The following is a 19637-nucleotide window of genomic DNA, read 5'->3' on the forward strand; positions in this document are numbered from 1 at the left end:
CAAATATCCACTTGCAGATTCTACAAAAAGGGCGTTTCCAAACTGCTGTATCAAAAGAAAGGTTGAACTCTGTTAGTTGAGGACACTCATCACCAAGTAGTTTCTGAGAATGATTCTGTCTAGATTTTATATGAAGATATTGCCGTTTCCAACGAAATCTTCACAGTTATCCAAATATGCACTTGCAGATTCTACAAAAAGAGTGTTTCCAAACTGCTGTAGCAAAAGAAAGGTTCAACTCTGTTAGTTGAAGACACACATCCCAAATTTGTTTCTGAGAATGATTGTGTGTAGATTTTATCGGAAGATATTTCCTTTTTCACCATAGGCCTGAATGCGCTTGAAATGTCCACTTCCAGATACTTTAGAAAGAGTGTTTCAAACCTGGTCTGTGAAAGGGAAAGTTCAGCACTGTGATTTGAACGCTGATATCCCAAAGTAGTTTCCGACAGTGCTTCTGTCTAGATTTTAGATGAAGTTATACCCGTTTCCAATGAAATCGTTATAGCTATCCAAATATCCACTTACAGATTCTACAAAAAGAGTGTTTCCAAACTGCTGTATCAAAAGAAAGGTTGAACTCTCTTAGTTGAGGACACACATCACAGAGAAGTTTCTGAGAATGCTTCTGTCTATATTTTATATGAAGATATTCCCGTTTCCAACAAAATCTTCACAGTTATCCAAATATCCACCTGCAGATTCTACAAAAAGTGTGTTTCCAAACTGCTATAACAAAAGAAAGGTTGAACTCTGTTAGGTGAGGACACTCATCACAAAGAAGTTTCTGAGAATGCTTCGTGTAGATTTTATATGAAGATATTTCCGTTTCCAACGAAATCGTTAGAGGTATGCAAATATCCCCGTACAGATTCTACAAAAAGAGTGTTTCCAAACTGCTCTATCAAAAGAAAGATTGAACTCTGTTAGTTGAGGACACACATCAGAAAGAAGTTTCTGAGAATGCTTCAGTCTAGATTTTATATGAAGATATTCCCGTTTCCAACGAAATCTTCACAGTTATCCAAATATCCACTTGCAGATTCTACAAAAGAGTGTTTCCAAACAGCTCTATAAAAAGAAAGTATGAACTCTGTTAGCTGAGGACACACATCACAAAGAAGTTTCTGAGAAAGCTTCTGTCTAGATTTTATATGAAGATATTCCCGTTTCCAACAAAAGGTTCACAGTTATCCAAATATCCCCTTGCAGATTCTAGAAAAAGAGTGTTTCCAAACTGCTGTATCAAAAGAAAGGTTCAACTCTGTTAGTTGAGGACACACATCTCAAGTTTGCTTCTGAGAATGCTTCTGTCTAGATTTTATGGGAAGATATTTCCTTTTTCACCATAGGCCTCAAAGCGCTTGAAATGTCCACTTGCATATAGTACAGAAAGAGTGTTTCAATCCTGCTCTGTGAAAGGGAATGTTCAGCTCTGTGACTTGAATGCAGATGTCACAAAGTTGTTTCTGAGAGTGCTTCTGTCTAGATTTTAGATGAAGATATTCCCGTTTCCAACGAAATCTTCACAGTTATCCAAATATCCACTTGCATATTCTACAGAAAGAGTGTTTCGAAATAGCTGTATGAAAAGAAAGGTTGAACTCTGTTAGTTGAGGACACCTATCACAAAGAAGTTTCTGAGAATGCTTCCGTCTAGATTTTATATGAAGATATTCCCGTTTCCAACGAAATCGTTAGAGCTATCCAAATATCCACATACAGATTCTATAAAAAGAGTGCTTCCAAACTGCTCTATCAAAAGAAAGTTTGAACTCTGTTAGTTTAGGACACACATCACAAAGAAGTTTCTGAGAATGCTTCTGTATAGATTTTTTATGAAGATATTACCGTTTATAACGAAATCTTGACAGTTATCCAAATGTCCACTTGCAGATTCTACAAAAAGTGTGTTTCCAAATTGCTGTATCAAAAGAAAGGTTGAACTCTGTTAGTTGAGGACACACATCACAAAGAAGTTTCTGAGAATGCTTCTGTCTAGATTTTATATGAAGATATTCCCGTTTCCAATGAAATCTTCACAGTTATCCAAATATCCACTTGCAGATTCTACAAAAAGACTGTTTCCAAACTGCTGTATCAAAAGAAAGGTTCAACTCTGTTAGTTGAGGACACACATCCCAAATTTGTTTCTGAGAATGCTTCTGTCTAGATTTTTATATGAAGATATTCCCGTTTCCAACGAAATCATTAGAGGTATGCAGATATCCCCCTACAGATTCTGCAAAAAGACTGTTTCCAAACAGCTCTATCAAAAGAAAGTATGAACTCTGTTAGCTGAGGACACACATCACAAAGAAGTGTCTGAGAATGCTTCTGTCTAGATTTTATACGAAGGTATTCCCGTTTCCAATGAAATCTTCACAGTTATCCAAATATCCACTTGCAGATTCTACAAAAAGAGAGTTTCCAAACTGCTCTATCAAAAGAAATGTTCAACTCTGTTAGTTGAGGACACACATATCAAATAAGTGTCTGAGAATCCTTCTGTCTCGTTTTTATGGGAAGATATTTCTGTTTTCACCCTAGGCCTGAATGCACTCGAAATGTCCACTTCCAGATTCTACAGAAAGAGTATTTCAAACCTGGTCTATGAAAGGGAATGTTCCGCTCTGTGACTTGAATGCAGATATCACAAGGTAGTTTCTGACAGTGCTTCTGTCTAGATTTTAGATGAGGATATTGCCATTTCCAACGAAATCTTCCCAGTTATCCAAATATGCACTCGCAGATTCTTCAAAAAGTGTGTTTCCAAGCAGCCATATCAAAAGAAAGGTTGAACTCTGTAAGTTGAGGACACTCATCACAAAGAGGTTGCTGAGAATGCTTCTGTCTAGATTTTATATGAAGATATTCACGTTTCCAATGAAATCTTCACAGTTCTCCAAATATCCACTTGCAGATTCTACAAAAAGGGCGTTTCCAAACTGCTGTATCAAAAGAAAGGTTGAACTCTGTTAGTTGAGGACACTCATCACCAAGTAGTTTCTGAGAATGATTCTGTCTAGATTTTATATGAAGATATTGCCGTTTCCAACGAAATCTTCACAGTTATCCAAATATGCACTTGCAGATTCTACAAAAAGAGTGTTTCCAAACTGCTGTATCAAAAGAAAGGTTCAACTCTGTTAGTTGAGGACACACATCTCAAGTTTGCTTCTGAGAATGCTTCTGTCTAGATTTTATGGGAAGATATTTCCTTTTTCACCATAGGCCTCAAAGCGCTTGAAATGTCCACTTGCATATAGTACAGAAAGAGTGTTTCAATCCTGCTCTGTGAAAGGGAATGTTCAGCTCTGTGACTTGAATGCAGATGTCACAAAGTTGTTTCTGAGAGTGCTTCTGTCTAGATTTTAGATGAAGATATTCCCGTTTCCAATGAAATCTTCACAGTTATCCAAATATCCACTTGCATATTCTACAGAAAGAGTGTTTCGAAATAGCTGTATGAAAAGAAAGGTTGAACTCTGTTAGTTGAGGACACCTATCACAAAGAAGTTTCTGAGAATGCTTCCGTCTAGATTTTATATGAAGATATTCCCGTTTCCAACGAAATCGTTAGAGCTATCCAAATATCCACATACAGATTCTATAAAAAGAGTGCTTCCAAACTGCTCTATCAAAAGAAAGTTTGAACTCTGTTAGTTTAGGACACACATCACAAAGAAGTTTCTGAGAATGCTTCTGTATAGATTTTTTATGAAGATATTACCGTTTATAACGAAATCTTGACAGTTATCCAAATGTCCACTTGCAGATTCTACAAAAAGTGTGTTTCCAAATTGCTGTATCAAAAGAAAGGTTGAACTCTGTTAGTTGAGGACACACATCACAAAGAAGTTTCTGAGAATGCTTCTGTCTAGATTTTATATGAAGATATTCCCGTTTCCAATGAAATCTTCACAGTTATCCAAATATCCACTTGCAGATTCTACAAAAAGACTGTTTCCAAACTGCTGTATCAAAAGAAAGGTTCAACTCTGTTAGTTGAGGACACACATCCCAAATTTGTTTCTGAGAATGCTTCTGTCTAGATTTTTATATGAAGATATTCCCGTTTCCAACGAAATCATTAGAGGTATGCAGATATCCCCCTACAGATTCTGCAAAAAGACTGTTTCCAAACAGCTCTATCAAAAGAAAGTATGAACTCTGTTAGCTGAGGACACACATCACAAAGAAGTGTCTGAGAATGCTTCTGTCTAGATTTTATACGAAGGTATTCCCGTTTCCAATGAAATCTTCACAGTTATCCAAATATCCACTTGCAGATTCTACAAAAAGAGAGTTTCCAAACTGCTCTATCAAAAGAAATGTTCAACTCTGTTAGTTGAGGACACACATATCAAATAAGTGTCTGAGAATCCTTCTGTCTCGTTTTTATGGGAAGATATTTCTGTTTTCACCCTAGGCCTGAATGCACTCGAAATGTCCACTTCCAGATTCTACAGAAAGAGTGTTTCAAACCTGGTCTATGAAAGGGAATGTTCCGCTCTGTGACTTGAATGCAGATATCACAAGGTAGTTTCTGACAGTGCTTCTGTCTAGATTTTAGATGAGGATATTGCCATTTCCAACGAAATCTTCACAGTTATCCAAATATGCACTCGCAGATTCTTCAAAAAGTGTGTTTCCAAGCAGCCATATCAAAAGAAAGGTTGAACTCTGTAAGTTGAGGACACTCATCACAAAGAGGTTGCTGAGAATGCTTCTGTCTAGATTTTATATGAAGATATTCACGTTTCCAATGAAATCTTCACAGTTCTCCAAATATCCACTTGCAGATTCTACAAAAAGGGCGTTTCCAAACTGCTGTATCAAAAGAAAGGTTGAACTCTGTTAGTTGAGGACACTCATCACCAAGTAGTTTCTGAGAATGATTCTGTCTAGATTTTATATGAAGATATTGCCGTTTCCAACGAAATCTTCACAGTTATCCAAATATGCACTTGCAGATTCTACAAAAAGAGTGTTTCCAAACTGCTGTAGCAAAAGAAAGGTTCAACTCTGTTAGTTGAAGACACACATCCCAAATTTGTTTCTGAGAATGATTTTGTGTAGATTTTATCGGAAGATATTTCCTTTTTCACCGTAGGCCTGAATGCGCTTGAAATGTCCACTTCCAGATACTTTAGAAAGAGTGTTTCAAACCTGGTCTGTGAAAGGGAAAGTTCAGCACTGTGATTTGAATGCTGATATCCCAAAGTAGTTTCCGACAGTGCTTCTGTCTAGATTTTAGATGAAGTTATACCCGTTTCCAATGAAATCGTTATAGCTATCCAAAAATCCAATTACAGATTCTACAAAAAGAGTGTTTCCAAACTGCTGTATCAAAAGAAAGGTTGAACTCTCTTAGTTGAGGACACACATCACAGAGAAGTTTCTGAGAATGCTTCTGTCTATATTTTATATGAAGATATTCCCGTTTCCAACAAAATCTTCACAGTTATCCAAATATCCACCTGCAGATTCTACAAAAAGTGTGTTTCCAAACTGCTATAACAAAAGAAAGGTTGAACTCTGTTAGGTGAGGACACTCATCACAAAGAAGTTTCTGAGAATGCTTCGTGTAGATTTTATATGAAGATATTTCCGTTTCCAACGAAATCGTTAGAGGTATGCAAATATCCCCGTACAGATTCTACAAAAAGAGTGTTTCCAAACTGCTCTATCAAAAGAAAGATTGAACTCTGTTAGTTGAGGACACACATCAGAAAGAAGTTTCTGAGAATGCTTCAGTCTAGATTTTATATGAAGATATTCCCGTTTCCAACGAAATCTTCACAGTTATCCAAATATCCACTTGCAGATTCTACAAAAGAGTGTTTCCAAACAGCTCTATAAAAAGAAAGTATGAACTCTGTTAGCTGAGGACACACATCACAAAGAAGTTTCTGAGAATGCTTCTGTCTAGATTTTATATGAAGATATTCCCGTTTCCAACAAAAGGTTCACAGTTATCCAAATATCCCCTTGCAGATTCTAGAAAAAGAGTGTTTCCAAACTGCTGTATCAAAAGAAAGGTTCAACTCTGTTAGTTGAGGACACACATCTCAAGTTTGCTTCTGAGAATGCTTCTGTCTAGATTTTATGGGAAGATATTTCCTTTTTCACCATAGGCCTCAAAGCGCTTGAAATGTCCACTTGCATATAGTACAGAAAGAGTGTTTCAATCCTGCTCTGTGAAAGGGAATGTTCAGCTCTGTGACTTGAATGCAGATGTCACAAAGTTGTTTCTGAGAGTGCTTCTGTCTAGATTTTAGATGAAGATATTCCCGTTTCCAATGAAATCTTCACAGTTATCCAAATATCCACTTGCATATTCTACAGAAAGAGTGTTTCGAAATAGCTGTATGAAAAGAAAGGTTGAACTCTGTTAGTTGAGGACACCTATCACAAAGAAGTTTCTGAGAATGCTTCCGTCTAGATTTTATATGAAGATATTCCCGTTTCCAACGAAATCGTTAGAGCTATCCAAATATCCACATACAGATTCTATAAAAAGAGTGCTTCCAAACTGCTCTATCAAAAGAAAGTTTGAACTCTGTTAGTTGAGGACACACATCACAAAGAAGTTTCTGAGAATGCTTCTGTCTAGATTTTTTATGAAGATATTACCGTTTATAACGAAATCTTGACAGTTATCCAAATGTCCACTTGCAGATTCTACAAAAAGTGTGTTTCCAAATTGCTGTATCAAAAGAAAGGTTGAACTCTGTTAGTTGAGGACACACATCACAAAGAAGTTTCTGAGAATGCTTCTGTCTAGATTTTATATGAAGATATTCCCGTTTCCAATGAAATCTTCACAGTTATCCAAATATCCACTTGCAGATTCTACAAAAAGACTGTTTCCAAACTGCTGTATCAAAAGAAAGGTTCAACTCTGTTAGTTGAGGACACACATCCCAAATTTGTTTCTGAGAATGCTTCTGTCTAGATTTTTATATGAAGATATTCCCGTTTCCAACGAAATCATTAGAGGTATGCAGATATCCCCCTACAGATTCTGCAAAAAGACTGTTTCCAAACAGCTCTATCAAAAGAAAGTATGAACTCTGTTAGCTGAGGACACACATCACAAAGAAGTGTCTGAGAATGCTTCTGTCTAGATTTTATACGAAGGTATTCCCGTTTCCAATGAAATCTTCACAGTTATCCAAATATCCACTTGCAGATTCTAGAAAAAGAGAGTTTCCAAACTGCTCTATCAAAAGAAATGTTCAACTCTGTTAGTTGAGGACACACATATCAAATAAGTGTCTGAGAATCCTTCTGTCTCGTTTTTATGGGAAGATATTTCTGTTTTCACCCTAGGCCTGAATGCACTCGAAATGTCCACTTCCAGATTCTACAGAAAGAGTATTTCAAACCTGGTCTATGAAAGGGAATGTTCCGCTCTGTGACTTGAATGCAGATATCACAAGGTAGTTTCTGACAGTGCTTCTGTCTAGATTTTAGATGAGGATATTGCCATTTCCAACGAAATCTTCCCAGTTATCCAAATATGCACTCGCAGATTCTTCAAAAAGTGTGTTTCCAAGCAGCCATATCAAAAGAAAGGTTGAACTCTGTAAGTTGAGGACACTCATCACAAAGAGGTTGCTGAGAATGCTTCTGTCTAGATTTTATATGAAGATATTCACGTTTCCAATGAAATCTTCACAGTTCTCCAAATATCCACTTGCAGATTCTACAAAAAGGGCGTTTCCAAACTGCTGTATCAAAAGAAAGGTTGAACTCTGTTAGTTGAGGACACTCATCACCAAGTAGTTTCTGAGAATGATTCTGTCTAGATTTTATATGAAGATATTGCCGTTTCCAACGAAATCTTCACAGTTATCCAAATATGCACTTGCAGATTCTACAAAAAGAGTGTTTCCAAACTGCTGTATCAAAAGAAAGGTTCAACTCTGTTAGTTGAGGACACACATCTCAAGTTTGCTTCTGAGAATGCTTCTGTCTAGATTTTATGGGAAGATATTTCCTTTTTCACCATAGGCCTCAAAGCGCTTGAAATGTCCACTTGCATATAGTACAGAAAGAGTGTTTCAATCCTGCTCTGTGAAAGGGAATGTTCAGCTCTGTGACTTGAATGCAGATGTCACAAAGTTGTTTCTGAGAGTGCTTCTGTCTAGATTTTAGATGAAGATATTCCCGTTTCCAATGAAATCTTCACAGTTATCCAAATATCCACTTGCATATTCTACAGAAAGAGTGTTTCGAAATAGCTGTATGAAAAGAAAGGTTGAACTCTGTTAGTTGAGGACACCTATCACAAAGAAGTTTCTGAGAATGCTTCCGTCTAGATTTTATATGAAGATATTCCCGTTTCCAACGAAATCGTTAGAGCTATCCAAATATCCACATACAGATTCTATAAAAAGAGTGCTTCCAAACTGCTCTATCAAAAGAAAGTTTGAACTCTGTTAGTTTAGGACACACATCACAAAGAAGTTTCTGAGAATGCTTCTGTATAGATTTTTTATGAAGATATTACCGTTTATAACGAAATCTTGACAGTTATCCAAATGTCCACTTGCAGATTCTACAAAAAGTGTGTTTCCAAATTGCTGTATCAAAAGAAAGGTTGAACTCTGTTAGTTGAGGACACACATCACAAAGAAGTTTCTGAGAATGCTTCTGTCTAGATTTTATATGAAGATATTCCCGTTTCCAATGAAATCTTCACAGTTATCCAAATATCCACTTGCAGATTCTACAAAAAGACTGTTTCCAAACTGCTGTATCAAAAGAAAGGTTCAACTCTGTTAGTTGAGGACACACATCCCAAATTTGTTTCTGAGAATGCTTCTGTCTAGATTTTTATATGAAGATATTCCCGTTTCCAACGAAATCATTAGAGGTATGCAGATATCCCCCTACAGATTCTGCAAAAAGACTGTTTCCAAACAGCTCTATCAAAAGAAAGTATGAACTCTGTTAGCTGAGGACACACATCACAAAGAAGTGTCTGAGAATGCTTCTGTCTAGATTTTATACGAAGGTATTCCCGTTTCCAATGAAATCTTCACAGTTATCCAAATATCCACTTGCAGATTCTACAAAAAGAGAGTTTCCAAACTGCTCTATCAAAAGAAATGTTCAACTCTGTTAGTTGAGGACACACATATCAAATAAGTGTCTGAGAATCCTTCTGTCTCGTTTTTATGGGAAGATATTTCTGTTTTCACCCTAGGCCTGAATGCACTCGAAATGTCCACTTCCAGATTCTACAGAAAGAGTATTTCAAACCTGGTCTATGAAAGGGAATGTTCCGCTCTGTGACTTGAATGCAGATATCACAAGGTAGTTTCTGACAGTGCTTCTGTCTAGATTTTAGATGAGGATATTGCCATTTCCAACGAAATCTTCCCAGTTATCCAAATATGCACTCGCAGATTCTTCAAAAAGTGTGTTTCCAAGCAGCCATATCAAAAGAAAGGTTGAACTCTGTAAGTTGAGGACACTCATCACAAAGAGGTTGCTGAGAATGCTTCTGTCTAGATTTTATATGAAGATATTCACGTTTCCAATGAAATCTTCACAGTTCTCCAAATATCCACTTGCAGATTCTACAAAAAGGGCGTTTCCAAACTGCTGTATCAAAAGAAAGGTTGAACTCTGTTAGTTGAGGACACTCATCACCAAGTAGTTTCTGAGAATGATTCTGTCTAGATTTTATATGAAGATATTGCCGTTTCCAACGAAATCTTCACAGTTATCCAAATATGCACTTGCAGATTCTACAAAAAGAGTGTTTCCAAACTGCTGTATCAAAAGAAAGGTTCAACTCTGTTAGTTGAAGACACACATCTCAAGTTTGCTTCTGAGAATGCTTCTGTCTAGATTTTATGGGAAGATATTTCCTTTTTCACCATAGGCCTCAAAGCGCTTGAAATGTCCACTTGCATATAGTACAGAAAGAGTGTTTCAATCCTGCTCTGTGAAAGGGAATGTTCAGCTCTGTGACTTGAATGCAGATGTCACAAAGTTGTTTCTGAGAGTGCTTCTGTCTAGATTTTAGATGAAGATATTCCCGTTTCCAATGAAATCTTCACAGTTATCCAAATATCCACTTGCATATTCTACAGAAAGAGTGTTTCGAAATAGCTGTATGAAAAGAAAGGTTGAACTCTGTTAGTTGAGGACACCTATCACAAAGAAGTTTCTGAGAATGCTTCCGTCTAGATTTTATATGAAGATATTCCCGTTTCCAACGAAATCGTTAGAGCTATCCAAATATCCACATACAGATTCTATAAAAAGAGTGCTTCCAAACTGCTCTATCAAAAGAAAGTTTGAACTCTGTTAGTTTAGGACACACATCACAAAGAAGTTTCTGAGAATGCTTCTGTATAGATTTTTTATGAAGATATTACCGTTTATAACGAAATCTTGACAGTTATCCAAATGTCCACTTGCAGATTCTACAAAAAGTGTGTTTCCAAATTGCTGTATCAAAAGAAAGGTTGAACTCTGTTAGTTGAGGACACACATCACAAAGAAGTTTCTGAGAATGCTTCTGTCTAGATTTTATATGAAGATATTCCCGTTTCCAATGAAATCTTCACAGTTATCCAAATATCCACTTGCAGATTCTACAAAAAGACTGTTTCCAAACTGCTGTATCAAAAGAAAGGTTCAACTCTGTTAGTTGAGGACACACATCCCAAATTTGTTTCTGAGAATGCTTCTGTCTAGATTTTTATATGAAGATATTCCCGTTTCCAACGAAATCATTAGAGGTATGCAGATATCCCCCTACAGATTCTGCAAAAAGACTGTTTCCAAACAGCTCTATCAAAAGAAAGTATGAACTCTGTTAGCTGAGGACACACATCACAAAGAAGTGTCTGAGAATGCTTCTGTCTAGATTTTATACGAAGGTATTCCCGTTTCCAATGAAATCTTCACAGTTATCCAAATATCCACTTGCAGATTCTACAAAAAGAGAGTTTCCAAACTGCTCTATCAAAAGAAATGTTCAACTCTGTTAGTTGAGGACACACATATCAAATAAGTGTCTGAGAATCCTTCTGTCTCGTTTTTATGGGAAGATATTTCTGTTTTCACCCTAGGCCTGAATGCACTCGAAATGTCCACTTCCAGATTCTACAGAAAGAGTGTTTCAAACCTGGTCTATGAAAGGGAATGTTCCGCTCTGTGACTTGAATGCAGATATCACAAGGTAGTTTCTGACAGTGCTTCTGTCTAGATTTTAGATGAGGATATTGCCATTTCCAACGAAATCTTCACAGTTATCCAAATATGCACTCGCAGATTCTTCAAAAAGTGTGTTTCCAAGCAGCCATATCAAAAGAAAGGTTGAACTCTGTAAGTTGAGGACACTCATCACAAAGAGGTTGCTGAGAATGCTTCTGTCTAGATTTTATATGAAGATATTCACGTTTCCAATGAAATCTTCACAGTTCTCCAAATATCCACTTGCAGATTCTACAAAAAGGGCGTTTCCAAACTGCTGTATCAAAAGAAAGGTTGAACTCTGTTAGTTGAGGACACTCATCACCAAGTAGTTTCTGAGAATGATTCTGTCTAGATTTTATATGAAGATATTGCCGTTTCCAACGAAATCTTCACAGTTATCCAAATATGCACTTGCAGATTCTACAAAAAGAGTGTTTCCAAACTGCTGTAGCAAAAGAAAGGTTCAACTCTGTTAGTTGAAGACACACATCCCAAATTTGTTTCTGAGAATGATTGTGTGTAGATTTTATCGGAAGATATTTCCTTTTTCACCGTAGGCCTGAATGCGCTTGAAGTGTCCACTTCCAGATACTTTAGAAAGAGTGTTTCAAACCTGGTCTGTGAAAGGGAAAGTTCAGCACTGTGATTTGAATGCTGATATCCCAAAGTAGTTTCCGACAGTGCTTCTGTCTAGATTTTAGATGAAGTTATACCCGTTTCCAATGAAATCGTTATAGCTATCCAAAAATCCACTTACAGATTCTACAAAAAGAGTGTTTCCAAACTGCTGTATCAAAAGAAAGGTTGAACTCTCTTAGTTGAGGACACACATCACAGAGAAGTTTCTGAGAATGCTTCTGTCTATATTTTATATGAAGATATTCCCGTTTCCAACAAAATCTTCACAGTTATCCAAATATCCACCTGCAGATTCTACAAAAAGTGTGTTTCCAAACTGCTATAACAAAAGAAAGGTTGAACTCTGTTAGGTGAGGACACTCATCACAAAGAAGTTTCTGAGAATGCTTCGTGTAGATTTTATATGAAGATATTTCCGTTTCCAACGAAATCGTTAGAGGTATGCAAATATCCCCGTACAGATTCTACAAAAAGAGTGTTTCCAAACTGCTCTATCAAAAGAAAGATTGAACTCTGTTAGTTGAGGACACACATCAGAAAGAAGTTTCTGAGAATGCTTCAGTCTAGATTTTATATGAAGATATTCCCGTTTCCAACGAAATCTTCACAGTTATCCAAATATCCACTTGCAGATTCTACAAAAGAGTGTTTCCAAACAGCTCTATAAAAAGAAAGTATGAACTCTGTTAGCTGAGGACACACATCACAAAGAAGTTTCTGAGAATGCTTCTGTCTAGATTTTATATGAAGATATTCCCGTTTCCAACAAAAGGTTCACAGTTATCCAAATATCCCCTTGCAGATTCTAGAAAAAGAGTGTTTCCAAACTGCTGTATCAAAAGAAAGGTTCAACTCTGTTAGTTGAGGACACACATCTCAAGTTTGCTTCTGAGAATGCTTCTGTCTAGATTTTATGGGAAGATATTTCCTTTTTCACCATAGGCCTCAAAGCGCTTGAAATGTCCACTTGCATATAGTACAGAAAGAGTGTTTCAATCCTGCTCTGTGAAAGGGAATGTTCAGCTCTGTGACTTGAATGCAGATGTCACAAAGTTGTTTCTGAGAGTGCTTCTGTCTAGATTTTAGATGAAGATATTCCCGTTTCCAATGAAATCTTCACAGTTATCCAAATATCCACTTGCATATTCTACAGAAAGAGTGTTTCGAAATAGCTGTATGAAAAGAAAGGTTGAACTCTGTTAGTTGAGGACACCTATCACAAAGAAGTTTCTGAGAATGCTTCCGTCTAGATTTTATATGAAGATATTCCCGTTTCCAACGAAATCGTTAGAGCTATCCAAATATCCACATACAGATTCTATAAAAAGAGTGCTTCCAAACTGCTCTATCAAAAGAAAGTTTGAACTCTGTTAGTTGAGGACACACATCACAAAGAAGTTTCTGAGAATGCTTCTGTCTAGATTTTTTATGAAGATATTACCGTTTATAACGAAATCTTGACAGTTATCCAAATGTCCACTTGCAGATTCTACAAAAAGTGTGTTTCCAAATTGCTGTATCAAAAGAAAGGTTGAACTCTGTTAGTTGAGGACACACATCACAAAGAAGTTTCTGAGAATGCTTCTGTCTAGATTTTATATGAAGATATTCCCGTTTCCAATGAAATCTTCACAGTTATCCAAATATCCACTTGCAGATTCTACAAAAAGACTGTTTCCAAACTGCTGTATCAAAAGAAAGGTTCAACTCTGTTAGTTGAGGACACACATCCCAAATTTGTTTCTGAGAATGCTTCTGTCTAGATTTTTATATGAAGATATTCCCGTTTCCAACGAAATCATTAGAGGTATGCAGATATCCCCCTACAGATTCTGCAAAAAGACTGTTTCCAAACAGCTCTATCAAAAGAAAGTATGAACTCTGTTAGCTGAGGACACACATCACAAAGAAGTGTCTGAGAATGCTTCTGTCTAGATTTTATACGAAGGTATTCCCGTTTCCAATGAAATCTTCACAGTTATCCAAATATCCACTTGCAGATTCTAGAAAAAGAGAGTTTCCAAACTGCTCTATCAAAAGAAATGTTCAACTCTGTTAGTTGAGGACACACATATCAAATAAGTGTCTGAGAATCCTTCTGTCTCGTTTTTATGGGAAGATATTTCTGTTTTCACCCTAGGCCTGAATGCACTCGAAATGTCCACTTCCAGATTCTACAGAAAGAGTATTTCAAACCTGGTCTATGAAAGGGAATGTTCCGCTCTGTGACTTGAATGCAGATATCACAAGGTAGTTTCTGACAGTGCTTCTGTCTAGATTTTAGATGAGGATATTGCCATTTCCAACGAAATCTTCCCAGTTATCCAAATATGCACTCGCAGATTCTTCAAAAAGTGTGTTTCCAAGCAGCCATATCAAAAGAAAGGTTGAACTCTGTAAGTTGAGGACACTCATCACAAAGAGGTTGCTGAGAATGCTTCTGTCTAGATTTTATATGAAGATATTCACGTTTCCAATGAAATCTTCACAGTTCTCCAAATATCCACTTGCAGATTCTACAAAAAGGGCGTTTCCAAACTGCTGTATCAAAAGAAAGGTTGAACTCTGTTAGTTGAGGACACTCATCACCAAGTAGTTTCTGAGAATGATTCTGTCTAGATTTTATATGAAGATATTGCCGTTTCCAACGAAATCTTCACAGTTATCCAAATATGCACTTGCAGATTCTACAAAAAGAGTGTTTCCAAACTGCTGTATCAAAAGAAAGGTTCAACTCTGTTAGTTGAGGACACACATCTCAAGTTTGCTTCTGAGAATGCTTCTGTCTAGATTTTATGGGAAGATATTTCCTTTTTCACCATAGGCCTCAAAGCGCTTGAAATGTCCACTTGCATATAGTACAGAAAGAGTGTTTCAATCCTGCTCTGTGAAAGGGAATGTTCAGCTCTGTGACTTGAATGCAGATGTCACAAAGTTGTTTCTGAGAGTGCTTCTGTCTAGATTTTAGATGAAGATATTCCCGTTTCCAATGAAATCTTCACAGTTATCCAAATATCCACTTGCATATTCTACAGAAAGAGTGTTTCGAAATAGCTGTATGAAAAGAAAGGTTGAACTCTGTTAGTTGAGGACACCTATCACAAAGAAGTTTCTGAGAATGCTTCCGTCTAGATTTTATATGAAGATATTCCCGTTTCCAACGAAATCGTTAGAGCTATCCAAATATCCACATACAGATTCTATAAAAAGAGTGCTTCCAAACTGCTCTATCAAAAGAAAGTTTGAACTCTGTTAGTTTAGGACACACATCACAAAGAAGTTTCTGAGAATGCTTCTGTATAGATTTTTTATGAAGATATTACCGTTTATAACGAAATCTTGACAGTTATCCAAATGTCCACTTGCAGATTCTACAAAAAGTGTGTTTCCAAATTGCTGTATCAAAAGAAAGGTTGAACTCTGTTAGTTGAGGACACACATCACAAAGAAGTTTCTGAGAATGCTTCTGTCTAGATTTTATATGAAGATATTCCCGTTTCCAATGAAATCTTCACAGTTATCCAAATATCCACTTGCAGATTCTACAAAAAGACTGTTTCCAAACTGCTGTATCAAAAGAAAGGTTCAACTCTGTTAGTTGAGGACACACATCCCAAATTTGTTTCTGAGAATGCTTCTGTCTAGATTTTTATATGAAGATATTCCCGTTTCCAACGAAATCATTAGAGGTATGCAGATATCCCCCTACAGATTCTGCAAAAAGACTGTTTCCAAACAGCTCTATCAAAAGAAAGTATGAACTCTGTTAGCTGAGGACACACATCACAAAGAAGTGTCTGAGAATGCTTCTGTCTAGATTTTATACGAAGGTATTCCCGTTTCCAATGAAATCTTCACAGTTATCCAAATATCCACTTGCAGATTCTACAAAAAGAGAGTTTCCAAACTGCTCTATCAAAAGAAATGTTCAACTCTGTTAGTTGAGGACACACATATCAAATAAGTGTCTGAGAATCCTTCTGTCTCGTTTTTATGGGAAGATATTTCTGTTTTCACCCTAGGCCTGAATGCACTCGAAATGTCCACTTCCAGATTCTACAGAAAGAGTGTTTCAAACCTGGTCTATGAAAGGGAATGTTCCGCTCTGTGACTTGAATGCAGATATCACAAGGTAGTTTCTGACAGTGCTTCTGTCTAGATTTTAGATGAGGATATTGCCATTTCCAACGAAATCTTCACAGTTATCCAAATATGCACTCGCAGATTCTTCAAAAAGTGTGTTTCCAAGCAGCCATATCAAAAGAAAGGTTGAACTCTGTAAGTTGAGGACACTCATCACAAAGAGGTTGCTGAGAATGCTTCTGTCTAGATTTTATATGAAGATATTCACGTTTCCAATGAAATCTTCACAGTTCTCCAAATATCCACTTGCAGATTCTACAAAAAGGGCGTTTCCAAACTGCTGTATCAAAAGAAAGGTTGAACTCTGTTAGTTGAGGACACTCATCACCAAGTAGTTTCTGAGAATGATTCTGTCTAGATTTTATATGAAGATATTGCCGTTTCCAACGAAATCTTCACAGTTATCCAAATATGCACTTGCAGATTCTACAAAAAGAGTGTTTCCAAACTGCTGTAGCAAAAGAAAGGTTCAACTCTGTTAGTTGAAGACACACATCCCAAATTTGTTTCTGAGAATGATTGTGTGTAGATTTTATCGGAAGATATTTCCTTTTTCACCGTAGGCCTGAATGCGCTTGAAATGTCCACTTCCAGATACTTTAGAAAGAGTGTTTCAAACCTGGTCTGTGAAAGGGAAAGTTCAGCACTGTGATTTGAATGCTGATATCCCAAAGTAGTTTCCGACAGTGCTTCTGTCTAGATTTTAGATGAAGTTATACCCGTTTCCAATGAAATCGTTATAGCTATCCAAATATCCACTTACAGATTCTACAAAAAGAGTGTTTCCAAACTGCTGTATCAAAAGAAAGGTTGAACTCTCTTAGTTGAGGACACACATCACAGAGAAGTTTCTGAGAATGCTTCTGTCTATATTTTATATGAAGATATTCCCGTTTCCAACAAAATCTTCACAGTTATCCAAATATCCACCTGCAGATTCTACAAAAAGTGTGTTTCCAAACTGCTATAACAAAAGAAAGGTTGAACTCTGTTAGGTGAGGACACTCATCACAAAGAAGTTTCTGAGAATGCTTCGTGTAGATTTTATATGAAGATATTTCCGTTTCCAACGAAATCGTTAGAGGTATGCAAATATCCCCGTACAGATTCTACAAAAAGAGTGTTTCCAAACTGCTCTATCAAAAGAAAGATTGAACTCTGTTAGTTGAGGACACACATCAGAAAGAAGTTTCTGAGAATGCTTCAGTCTAGATTTTATATGAAGATATTCCCGTTTCCAACGAAATCTTCACAGTTATCCAAATATCCACTTGCAGATTCTACAAAAGAGTGTTTCCAAACAGCTCTATAAAAAGAAAGTATGAACTCTGTTAGCTGAGGACACACATCACAAAGAAGTTTCTGAGAATGCTTCTGTCTAGATTTTATATGAAGATATTCCCGTTTCCAACAAAAGGTTCACAGTTATCCAAATATCCCCTTGCAGATTCTAGAAAAAGAGTGTTTCCAAACTGCTGTATCAAAAGAAAGGTTCAACTCTGTTAGTTGAGGACACACATCTCAAGTTTGCTTCTGAGAATGCTTCTGTCTAGATTTTATGGGAAGATATTTCCTTTTTCACCATAGGCCTCAAAGCGCTTGAAATGTCCACTTGCATATAGTACAGAAAGAGTGTTTCAATCCTGCTCTGTGAAAGGGAATGTTCAGCTCTGTGACTTGAATGCAGATGTCACAAAGTTGTTTCTGAGAGTGCTTCTGTCTAGATTTTAGATGAAGATATTCCCGTTTCCAATGAAATCTTCACAGTTATCCAAATATCCACTTGCATATTCTACAGAAAGAGTGTTTCGAAATAGCTGTATGAAAAGAAAGGTTGAACTCTGTTAGTTGAGGACACCTATCACAAAGAAGTTTCTGAGAATGCTTCCGTCTAGATTTTATATGAAGATATTCCCGTTTCCAACGAAATCGTTAGAGCTATCCAAATATCCACATACAGATTCTATAAAAAGAGTGCTTCCAAACTGCTCTATCAAAAGAAAGTTTGAACTCTGTTAGTTGAGGACACACATCACAAAGAAGTTTCTGAGAATGCTTCTGTCTAGATTTTTTATGAAGATATTACCGTTTATAACGAAATCTTGACAGTTATCCAAATGTCCACTTGCAGATTCTACAAAAAGTGTGTTTCCAAATTGCTGTATCAAAAGAAAGGTTGAACTCTGTTAGTTGAGGACACACATCACAAAGAAGTTTCTGAGAATGCTTCTGTCTAGATTTTATATGAAGATATTCCCGTTTCCAATGAAATCTTCACAGTTATCCAAATATCCACTTGCAGATTCTACAAAAAGACTGTTTCCAAACTGCTGTATCAAAAGAAAGGTTCAACTCTGTTAGTTGAGGACACACATCCCAAATTTGTTTCTGAGAATGCTTCTGTCTAGATTTTTATATGAAGATATTCCCGTTTCCAACGAAATCATTAGAGGTATGCAGATATCCCCCTACAGATTCTGCAAAAAGACTGTTTCCAAACAGCTCTATCAAAAGAAAGTATGAACTCTGTTAGCTGAGGACACACATCACAAAGAAGTGTCTGAGAATGCTTCTGTCTAGATTTTATACGAAGGTATTCCCGTTTCCAATGAAATCTTCACAGTTATCCAAATATCCACTTGCAGATTCTACAAAAAGAGAGTTTCCAAACTGCTCTATCAAAAGAAATGTTCAACTCTGTTAGTTGAGGACACACATATCAAATAAGTGTCTGAGAATCCTTCTGTCTCGTTTTTATGGGAAGATATTTCTGTTTTCACCCTAGGCCTGAATGCACTCGAAATGTCCACTTCCAGATTCTACAGAAAGAGTATTTCAAACCTGGTCTATGAAAGGGAATGTTCCGCTCTGTGACTTGAATGCAGATATCACAAGGTAGTTGCTGACAGTGCTTCTGTCTAGATTTTAGATGAGGATATTGCCATTTCCAACGAAATCTTCCCAGTTATCCAAATATGCACTCGCAGATTCTTCAAAAAGTGTGTTTCCAAGCAGCCATATCAAAAGAAAGGTTGAACTCTGTAAGTTGAGGACACTCATCACAAAGAGGTTGCTGAGAATGCTTCTGTCTAGATTTTATATGAAGATATTCACGTTTCCAATGAAATCTTCACAGTTCTCCAAATATCCACTTGCAGATTCTACAAAAAGGGCGTTTCCAAACTGCTGTATCAAAAGAAAGGTTGAACTCTGTTAGTTGAGGACACTCATCACCAAGTAGTTTCTGAGAATGATTCTGTCTAGATTTTATATGAAGATATTGCCGTTTCCAACGAAATCTTCACAGTTATCCAAATATGCACTTGCAGATTCTACAAAAAGAGTGTTTCCAAACTGCTGTATCAAAAGAAAGGTTCAACTCTGTTAGTTGAGGACACACATCTCAAGTTTGCTTCTGAGAATGCTTCTGTCTAGATTTTATGGGAAGATATTTCCTTTTTCACCATAGGCCTCAAAGCGCTTGAAATGTCCACTTGCATATAGTACAGAAAGAGTGTTTCAATCCTGCTCTGTGAAAGGGAATGTTCAGCTCTGTGACTTGAATGCAGATGTCACAAAGTTGTTTCTGAGAGTGCTTCTGTCTAGATTTTAGATGAAGATATTCC

Source organism: Gorilla gorilla, chromosome 16 (genome assembly GCF_029281585.2).
Source record: "Gorilla gorilla gorilla isolate KB3781 chromosome 16, NHGRI_mGorGor1-v2.1_pri, whole genome shotgun sequence".
Taxonomy (NCBI): Eukaryota; Metazoa; Chordata; class Mammalia; order Primates; family Hominidae; genus Gorilla; species Gorilla gorilla.